The sequence below is a fragment of the Prinia subflava genome, chromosome 31 (assembly GCF_021018805.1).
Source record: "Prinia subflava isolate CZ2003 ecotype Zambia chromosome 31, Cam_Psub_1.2, whole genome shotgun sequence".
In the NCBI taxonomy this organism is placed as follows: Eukaryota; Metazoa; Chordata; class Aves; order Passeriformes; family Cisticolidae; genus Prinia; species Prinia subflava.
In genome coordinates, this window is record NC_086277.1 from 1,704,342 (window position 1) to 1,714,665 (window position 10,324).

Below are 10,324 nucleotides of genomic sequence, written 5' to 3' on the forward strand. Positions count from 1 at the left end.
TGGGTGTCCCTTGGTGTCCCTGGCTGTCTCTGGGTGTCCCTGGGTGTCCCTTGGTGTCCCTGGGTGTCCCTTGGTGTCCCTGGCTGTCTCTGGATGTCTCTGGGTGTCCCTGGGTGTCCCTGTGTCTGTCCCTGGCTGTCCCTGGGTGTCTCTGGGTGTCCCTGGCTGTCCCTGGATGTCCCTGGGTGTCCCTGGATGTCTCTGGGTGTCCCTGGCTGTCCCTGTGTCTGTCCCTGGGTGTCCCTGGCTGTCTCTGGGTGCCCCTGGATGTCCCTGGAGAAGGCTCCAGGGAGAGCTCAGAGCCCTAAAGGAGCTCCAGGAGAGCTGGAGAGGGACTGGGGACAAGGGAGGGAGTGACAGGGCAAAGGGGAAGCGCTTTAAGCTGAAGTGGGGTGGATTTAGATGGGATATTGGGAAGAAATTCCTCCCTGTGAGGGTGACACGGGGTGCCCAGAGAACCTGTGGCTGTCCCTGGATCCCTGGAAGTGCCCAGGACAGCGCTGGGAGCAGCCTGGGACAGTGGAAGGTGTCCCTGACAGGGGACAGAAGTGACCCATCCCCACCCCACCGTCCCCTCCCAGGGGTGGGTGCAGGTGCCACCCTGCCCCAGCCTGGGGGTGACTCCACCCTGGCAGCCCTGAACACTTCTGGAAGGTTCTGGGGAGCTCCAGCCTCCACCTCTCCCTGCTGCTCTGCTCCCCACCTGCCTTTCTCCTCACCTTCCTTCCCCAATTTCTCACCTCCCTTTTTCCAGGCTCACCCAATTTTCCCTCACTCTCCTCTGCAGCCTCCTGCCCCTCCCTCTCTCCCTGGGTTTTTCCTCCTCTCCCATTTCCACTTTCCTGTGTCCCCCCTCCTTCCCCTTCTCCTGCAGGCAGAGACAATCACGGAATCAGGGAATTCTTTGAGTTGGAGCACTTAGAGGGGATCCAATTCCAACCCTCCCACCTTGAGCTGCTGCTCCTGGAGATTTCTGCCCCCAGCCTTTCCCAGGAGCAGGGGACAGCTGAGGGAAGGGGGTCCCTCGCCCCCTCCCAGCCCCTCTCTGTGCCCTCTGGTCACTCCCAGACCCCCCTGACCACAGCAACACCCCAGCAGCAGCCCCCCTGTGCTTTCCTTGGGGCACAAAGGTGGCACGAGGGGGATTGAGGGGGATTTTCAGACTGATGGACACGTGCAGAGGCAGCTGGAGCGTGAGAGTTCAGAGCTGGAGGTGTCACAGCAGAAATGAGTTCATCTCCTCGTGTCTGATTCCCCCGAGACCCATCGAGAGCGCTCAGGCCTTTAGGGAAATTCATCAAATCCCACTGAATTTTTTGCCATTCCAGCCCGAGCAGGGGCTGCAGGGTGGCTGCTGAAGGACGGTGGCTCCATCACACCGCTGGAGCGTTCAGCCTTTGTGGAGTTTCCAGACGAGGTTGGATTTATCGGGCACCTCTGCTGCCCTCAGCCTCCTGCAATGGCTCCATCCATCCAGGAGAAACGAGGCAGCTGCAGCCTGCCCTGGCTCCGAGCGGGGGAAGAGAGAGGGGCCTGTCTTTCTTCAGGAAAAATAATGACATAAAATTGCCAAAGTGGTGGCACAGAGGCTGTGCCACGATTTACACCCTGGGGGCTGGGGGAGGAGGCTTTGCTGACCCCTCTGACAGCTCCAGCACCACTCCAGGTGTCCTCACCTGGGTGACAGAGTGGCTGGGTGGGAGGGGACCTTAAAACCCACCCAGTGCCACCCAGTGCCATGGCAGGGACACCTCCCACCATCCCAGGCTGCTCCAAGCCCTGTCCAGCCTGGCCTTGGGCACTGCCAGGGATGGGACATCCATGGAATCATCTGTGCCAGGGCTTCCCCACCCTCACAGGGAAGAATTTTTTCTTAAATCTCATTGAAATCTCCCCACTTCAGCTTAAATCCATTCCCCTTTGTCCCATCCCTCCAGGCCCTTGTTCAAGGTTCCTCTCCAGCTCTCTTGGAGCCCCTCTTGGTGTTTGAAAAAAGTCCCTTCCAACCCCTGACACCCTCTAATCTCAATGTTTCAGGTTTTGCCCTTTTCCCCAGCACTTCCCCCCTTTCAGGATTTTTTATCTCAATATTTTGGGGTTTGCCCTTTTCCCCACCACTTCTCCCCTTTCAGGATTTTTAATTTCAATATTTTGGGTTTTGCCCTTTCCCCCAGCACTTCCCCCCTTTCAGGATTTTTAATCTCAATATTTTGGGTTTTGCCCTTTCCCCTAAACTTCCCCCTCCCCATTTCCCCCCTTTCAGGATTTTTAATCTCAATATTTTGGGTTTTGCCCTTTTCCCTAAACTTCCCCCAGCACTTCCCCCATTTCAGGATTTTTAATCTCAATATTTTGGGTTTTGCCCTTTTCCCTAAACTTCCCCCACCACTTTTCCCCTTTCAGGATTTTTAATCTCAATATTTTGGGTTTTGCCCTTTTCCCTAAACTTCCCCCACCGCTTCACCTCTTTCAGGATTTTTAATCTCAATATTTTGGGTTTTGCCCTTTTTTCCCTAAACTTCCCCCTCCCCATTTCCCTCCTTTCAGGATTTTTTGCTCAGCCTGGCCTTGGACACTTCCAGTCCCTTCTTGGTCTGGTTCATATTTCCAGGGGGGTCACACCTTTGTTCTTGGGATTTTTTGTGAGCAGCTCCTCAAACCCTTTCCATGTTCCAAAGCCTTCACAGAAAAGCAGAAAAAAGCAGAAAAAAGCAGAAAAAAGCAGAAAAAAGCAGAAAAAAGCAGAAAAAAGCAGAAAAAGCAGAAAAATCAGGATGGGCCTGCTGAAGCCTAATGAACATTTAATTACAAATTGGCTCATCTGAGACCCAGGATGAAATGGGGAAAGATGTTATAAAATCACCTGTGTGACACCAGGACGGAGCATTCACACTTCATTTTGCCCCTAAATTTCTCATTTTAAACCCGACCAATTTTCATCCCTGTCCTGGGACCGGCTCCACAATCCAGGCCTAGAGAAGCTTCCCAAGTCCCTCTTAAATCAGACATTTATCATGGTTCATCTGCAGCAGTTATTTTAGAGAGACACCCCGGGGAAGGATTCAATTGAGTGTTTAGAGATGCTTCAAACGCAGCCACCAGGCACCCAAAGCTCCCTGTGCTGTCAGGGGAGGAGATGGGTGCAGGTCGTGTCATCCTAGAGTGGGCTTTGAAAGAGCTTAAATGAATCCTGAATGAACTCCATTCCCAAATGTAATTTAAAGATGCAGAGGAGATAGCAGAGGCATCACTTCCTCCAGGAGAAGTTGGCCTGATAGATTCCCCTCCTCGTTAAATGTTTGAATCGGGGTTTCGGCTGGAAATTGCTTGAAAATCTTTCATCGCCGAGTCTTAGGAAATCTCTGGCTGTGGTATTAAATATTCCCCCACTCACATTCATTGCTGGGTCCAGGGAGTCAAGGATCTCCCCAACCTCTCCCTCCTTTCATTTTCCATCCAAATCCCATTTACAGCTGCTGTAATATGAGGGGGTTTAGATTTTCATTTGTTTTCCCTGGATGGGTTTGAGAGGACCTGGGCAGGCCACAGAGGGCAGGGACATCCCAGAGCTCAGGGCACAGGATTGTGGCCACCCTGTGGCTCTGGGGTGTGCAGGCAGGGAGGCTCCACAGCCTCTCTGGGCTCTGCCCAGGGCTGGCACTGCCCAGGGCTGAAGTTCTGCCTCCTGTGCAGGGCAATTCCTGGGCTCAGGCCCTGCCCGGGGCTCTGGGGCCACTGCTGGGCCTGGAGCAGAGCCTGGGGCTGCTCTGCCCTCCCTGCACACAGGGACAGCCAGGGACAGACACAGGGACAGACACAGGGACAGCCACAGGGACAGACACAGGGACAGACACAGGGACAGACACAGGGACAGCCACAGGGACAGCCACAGGGACAGACACAGGGACAGCCAGGGACAGCCACAGGGACAGACACAGGGACAGCCACAGGGACAGCCACAGGGACAGACACAGGGACAGACACAGGGACAGCCACAGGGACAGACACAGGGACAGCCAGGGACAGCCACAGGGACAGACACAGGGACAGCCACAGGGACAGCCACAGGGACAGCCACAGGGACAGCCAGGGACAGCCAGGGACAGACACAGGGACAGACACAGGGACAGACACAGGGACAGACACAGGGACAGCCAGGGACAGACACAGGGACAGACACAGGGACAGCCAGGGACAGCCACAGGTACAGCCAGGGACAGCCACAGGGACAGCCACAGGGACAGACACAGGGACAGACACAGGGACAGACACAGGGACAGCCAGGGACAGCCACAGGGACAGACACAGGGACAGCCACAGGGACAGCCACAGGGACAGACACAGAGATGGACAGGGACAGCCACAGGGACAGACACAGGGACAGCCAGGGACAGCCACAGGGACAGACAGGGACAGACACAGGGACAGACAGGGACAGCCAGGGACAGCCACAGGGACAGCCAGGGACAGCCAGGGACAGACGCAGGACAGACAGGGACAGACACAGGGACAGCCACAGGGACAGACACAGGGACAGACACAGGGACAGACACAGGGACAGCCACAGGGACAGACACAAGGACAGGGACAGACACAGGGACAGCCACAGGGACAGACACAGGGACAGCCAGGGACAGACGCAGGACAGACAGGGACAGACAGGGACCCCCAGAGACACACACAGGGACACACACAGGGACAGACACAGGGACAGCCAGGGCTTGGGGCCCCTCTCACTGGGGCTCCTCTCCAGGCTGAGCAGCCCCAGCCCCCTCAGCCTTTCCTGGGCACGGATCTCTCCAGGCCCTTCAGCATCTCTGTCACCCTGCAGGAGCTCCCTGTCCCTGCTGTGCTGAGGCTCCCAGAGCTGGGCACGGCACTCCAGAGGTGCCCCAGGGCTGGGCAGAGGGGCAGGATCACTCCCTGACCCGCTGGGAATGCTCTTCCTCACCCACCCCAGGACCCCGCTGTCCCCTGGCCGCCAGGGCACAGTGCTGGCTCAGGGACAGCTTGGTGACACCCCTCAGATCCTCCCCAGCCTCTGCTGGTGCCTGGGGTTGTCCCTCCTCTCTCTCTCCTGTCCCATCTCCAGGGATTTTGTCCAGTGGCATTTTCACATTTGGTGCTTCCAGCCCTTGGCTCGGTCTGGGCTCTTTTCATTTCCACCCCACACCCTGAGCTCCCAGAGCAGCTCCTGCTGTTTATTCACTTTATTTGTGACACTTGCAAGCAGCTGGGCCCTTTCTGCTCAAACCCCAAAACGGCTTTTTTTGGGTTTTTCATCTCCTCCGGGAGGAACCCCACAGAGCAATGCCCTGTGAGCATCGATCCACACTGAAAAATGAGGAATGGGAACCACAGGAGGAACCAGATCCTGACACCCCTGAGGGACTGAGCCCCTCCAGTGGTCCCACCAGCCGGGGAAAAGCTGTGAAAACCCCCCAAAATCCCAGCACGGCTCCTCCCAAACCCAACTCGGTGCCTTTAAAACCCAACGAGGGATGGGAGCAGAGGAATGTGGAAGGTTTGGAGGAGAGACAGGAGATATCAGCCCTTCGTTGCCATGGAGACGGGCTCGTTTAACCCAATCAGGGTCAGGAAACCCTTCGTGTTCCAGCTAATTTAATTAAAGACGTGGAGGATGAGTGGAATAAATTGACCTCGGCGTGGTGTCCCCAGGCCGGGCTGGATTTTTAGGGGAGAATTTTGGGATGGGGCCATCCAAAACCCCCCAGACAGCACCTGGAGAGGAAGGAATTGGTGAGGAAGGCCCAGACAAAAAGGAGACCCCAGGGGAGGGGGAGATGCCCCAGTGCCTCTCATCCCTGGGGTGTGGGAGCTCCCAGCCTGGACGCTCCTCTGGATGGGTTCCTTGCCTGAGCCACTGGGAAAGTGGCTTTATCTCCCCCTCCCTGAATTTGAAATGTGGATAAAGAAAAGCTGGCAAGGTAATTATTCCTCGCTGTCAAACATTGCTCTGGGTTTGCTGGCTGCAGACAGCCCGAGAGTGATGAATCCCTTTGTGTTTGCGGCAGCCTTGGATTGGCTCCAGGAAAAGGTGCAAACAGGGAGGGAAGTTTTGCATTCACCTGCCCCGGCTCACACATTTCAGTGTTCCAGCACCTGAGCCCGAGGAAGGGGCTCACCTGGGGGAAGGGGCTCACCTGGGGCTCACCTGAGGTGAGGGAGAACGAGGGCCAAGTGTGACACCAGCCCAGTGCCAGAAATCAGAGAAAAATGCAAATCCCGGGCACAGAGAGCTGCTGGCACCTCTCAGGAGGCATCACCAGGCACCCAAACCCTGCTGTGCCCTCCTGAGGGTCTGCACAGCACCCCTGGGACAGCTTTCCCTGCTTCTCTGTGGGGTTGCTGGGAGCCTGTCCCGAGGGATCCGCTCCTTCTGGCACAGTCTGCAGGTGTGGAACCCAAATTCCAGAGGTTATTTCTGCCATTCTGTTCCCAGGATCATCCTCTCCCTAATCCAGGTGTGGGACCCCCATCCTGGGATTATTTCTGCCATCCCCTCTCCCCTGGATCATCCTCTCCCAAATCCAGGTGAGCTCCCCAGCCCAGGGTTAGTTCTGTCCCCTCTTCCCCTCCTCTCTCACCTCCGACCCCCCAGATCTGTCCCTGCCCTGGTCCCTCCAGTCCCACACCAACCTGGGGAGCTGAGCTTGGCAGGGCAGGGCTGGGGACCCCCTAATCCAGGGCTGGGGACCCCCTAACTCAGAGCTGGGGACCCCCTGACCCAGCCCTGCCCACAGCTGGAGCAGCTGGAGCTCCCAGGAGCTGCTCCAGGCTCAAAGTGTCCCTGGTGCCACCGTGGGAGCGTCCCTGGAGCAGCTCCTTGGTGTTCGTGGTCCCTGCCCCTCTGCTGGTGGCCAAACCCGGCCACGTGTAATAAATAAAGCAAATAAACAGCAGGATTTGCCTCTGGGTGTGCATGAGGACAAAGGGAGGTGACGAGCTGAGCTCTGGACCTTTGGACCGCCTCTGACTGGGAACAGCTCTCTGGGCCAGTGGCCAAGGCCAGTGTGGGCCCATCCTCCCTGCCAGGCACCCTGAACCCAGCCTGGCCATCCACAAGGCAGGAAAATCCCATTTTCACCCCGTTCCTCAAGCACAGGATCTGCTCTGTTGCTCAGCCCAGGCTCAGGACCCCTTTCTGTGGCACGAAAGGCTCGCTCTGCCTTTTTTCTTTCTTGGGTGGTTTTTTTTTTTTCTGTTTAAACAATAAATAAATCTCTTCTCTGAGTCTTGTCCAAATTCATTCACTGGCCCTCTGCCTCTCTCCTGAATGACTCCATGGGAGTCCTTGAGTCTCAGCATTATTATATTTTATTTATACAGCACAATAAACGTACGTGGCACTTTCCAACATAATCAACCAGCAAGGTCCATTTTCTGATGAGTGCACAATTTGATTCAGAAAAAAAAACTGTTTATAAAATGCAACAGTCCCCTGGCACGGAGAGGCTGAGCTGTGCTGGTGTGGAGGCTCCTCCTCAGCCCCCTAAAACTGAACCGAGCAGGAGAAATCCCCACCTGGAGAGGAGAATTTCATTTGGAACAGCCCCTGGAGCTGGTCAGGTCTGTGTGCTGCCCGTTCCAGGTTTGGGGAGCTGCAGGGGCGATGAATCCTCTGGGTGAAAGAAGGGGAAGAGGGGATTGTGCAGAAGAAATTGTGGCCAGAGGAGTGAGAGAAGAGATGCAGGCACCGAGGGCAGGGAGGAAGGAGGGGCACCAGGGATTTGGGATTTGCTTTCCTCTGGAGAGCAGGAGGAGAGTGTGAGGAATCCTTTCCAAAATCAAGAACAAAGTTGTCGTGGTTTGAAGGGAAGTGAGTTTTTTGGAAGTAGTGGTCAAACCAATTAGTCTTTAGATCTGAATATTGGCACCTTTGTTGGCCACTAAGAGGTGGACACGCCTCTGAGGACACGAGGGGTTAAAAGCCGGATTTCCCAGCAGGACTCTCTCTTTCCTGCTCTGCTTTCGGAGAGGGGAGCAAGGTGGGCCTGGCTTAGCAAGGTGGGCCTTGGGGTGGGGAACAGAGGGAGCTGGAGTGGAGCTGGTCCAGCTTCCATCTAGAATGGAGGGGTGGAGGGAGAACTTTGGAGGTGCCTTCCGTCCCCCTCCCTGTTCCATCCCGTTCCCCCCCCTTTCCCCCCCCGGTCCCGTCTCTCTCCTCCCCCCACAGAGAGAAGGTGCCGAGCTGGAGCTGCTTGTGAGAGCTGCAGTGCCTGCGATCGCCTGTGCCTGACCTTGGTGGTGGGAGATAAAAGCTTTTAACTCTTTCTAAGGCAGAAGAGAGTTATCCCTGGATGCTGTATTCTCATAGTTGGTGGTTTTAGAAGAGAGAGGACAGCCTGGGACCGAGAGGGTAATGGGAGATGGAAAGAAGCCCCTTCGATGGCCGGAATGAAGAGGAGTGGCCTATGAGGCCGGACTTTTCTTGCATAATATAGCCATAGACGGACCCTGGACCCTCCTGACTATAAATAAGACTGTGTTCGGGTGGATGTTTTTGGCTCAAACCCAGAGACGTTTTGGCCTGCTTCGTGGAGCCCCCGGCCCCAGGGGTAAATGGGGGGGACCTGAGTCCCAAAATGAGAAGATGGCTGGTTTTTGGTACTTGGCCAAAACATCCTTAAAAAGAGCCCTGTTGCAGTGCAGGTCCATGGACGGCAGTGAGAGTGCCGGACATGGAAAGGAGGGTGTCACCCTGGCAGACCCTTCGAGGCAGTGCCATGGGTGACGTGGGAACACGGGATGGTGGACCTGTGTTTCCTGTGGGGGGGGGTCTGTGGTGCGAGAGAGACTCCTCTCGTCCTGGATGGAATGTGGATTGTCTGAATTTTAAAGGATGATGGTTTGGATTAGGAACCCAGGGTTGTTGGGGGATTAAGCAAGTAGATGAAGGTAATGTGCTGGAGACAACTGAGTGAGCATGTATGGAATGGAAATTGGGGGGAGGAGAAGCAGTGTTTTGGGAGGTTTTCTCTTCTGCTTTTGGGTGGCTGGGTTTTTCTTTCCTTTTCTATTGTCCATTGTTATGTAATATAATAAATTGTCTGTCTGTTTCAAGAAGTAGGCCTGCTCTGCTCTGTTCTTGACCACATCTCACAGGAGTTCATTAGGTAAAATATACCCTCATGGGTGCATTGGCATTTTGTCAAATGTCAACCCATGACAAAAGTCAAGCTGGGAAGGAGGGAGGGGTGGGGGAAAGGTGTTTTTAAGACTTGGGTTTACTTCTCATTACCTGACTCTGATCTCAGCGGTAATAAATTCAATTAACTCAATTAATTTCCCAACTCGAGCCACTTTTGCCCGTGGTGGGAGTTGCTGAGTTGAGCCCTCCCTGCCTTGGTCTCAGCTCAGGAGCTTTTTGTTGTGTCCAGGTGAGGGGAAAAGTGATGGAGCAGCTTTGGGGGGCACCCTCAGGACAATGATCCTCACAACGGAATCAGCTCCTTTTGGAAGCACTCCAAGAATATCTCTTGATAAAGGAAAATATAAATAACCAGTTGTCAGCATCTCCCAAGCTTTCCCAAACTGCCTCCTCGGGGCACAGCCACACTGATCCAAGCAAACAACGGTGGGTAAACGCCAGGCTCAGATAAACAAACAGGAGATTCAAGCCTGGAGGTGTCTGTGCTTCCCACGGGGCACAGGATGAGCTTCATCCAAAGCCTTTTCCTCCTCCAGCGGGGAAATCTCCCCCCGGGGCTTCGGGGAATTTAACACCGACCTGACCTCGCAGGGCTCTGGTGAGCCGGGAGCCACCAGGGACGTGCCAGGGATCAGCAGTGACATTCCCGGGGCTGTGTCCTCCTGGCTGTTCCCAGGGCAGTGGTGGCAGTGGTGACATTCCCAGGGCTGTGTCCTGGATGTCCCCAGGGCCAGCAGTCAGTAGTGGCATTCCCAGGGCTGTGTCCTCCTGGCTGTCCCCAGGGCAGTGGTGGCAGTGGTGACATTCCCAGGGCTGTGTCCCCCTGGCTGTCCCCAGGGCCAGCAGTCAGTGGTGGCATTCCCAGGACTGTGTCCTGGCTGTCCCCAGGGCCAGCAGTCAGTGGTGGCAGTCCCAGGGCTGTGTCCCCCTGGCTGCCCCCAGGGCGGTGGTGGCATTCCCAGGGCTGTGTCCCTCTGGCTGTCCCCAGGGCCAGCAGTCAGTGGTGACACTCCCAGGGCTGTGTCCTTTTTGTCCCCAAGGCCAGCAGTCAGTGGTGGCATTCCCAGGACTGTGTCCTTTTTGTCCCCAAGGCCAGCAGTCAGTGGTGGCATTCCCAGGGCTGTGTCCCCCTGGATGTCCCCAGGGCCAGCA

The 10,324-nt window shown here is 55.8% G+C and overlaps 1 long non-coding RNA gene across 1 annotated transcript; it reads left to right on the forward strand.

Annotated features, from left to right (window-relative positions):
- Window positions 1-7,826: 7,826 nt before the first annotated feature.
- Window positions 7,827-9,087, forward strand: LOC134562909 (uncharacterized). Its single transcript, XR_010083281.1, has 2 exons — window positions 7,827-8,028; window positions 8,198-9,087. It is a non-coding gene; the product is annotated as an uncharacterized LOC134562909 (long non-coding RNA).
- The last annotated feature ends 1,237 nt before the right edge of the window (window positions 9,088-10,324 follow it).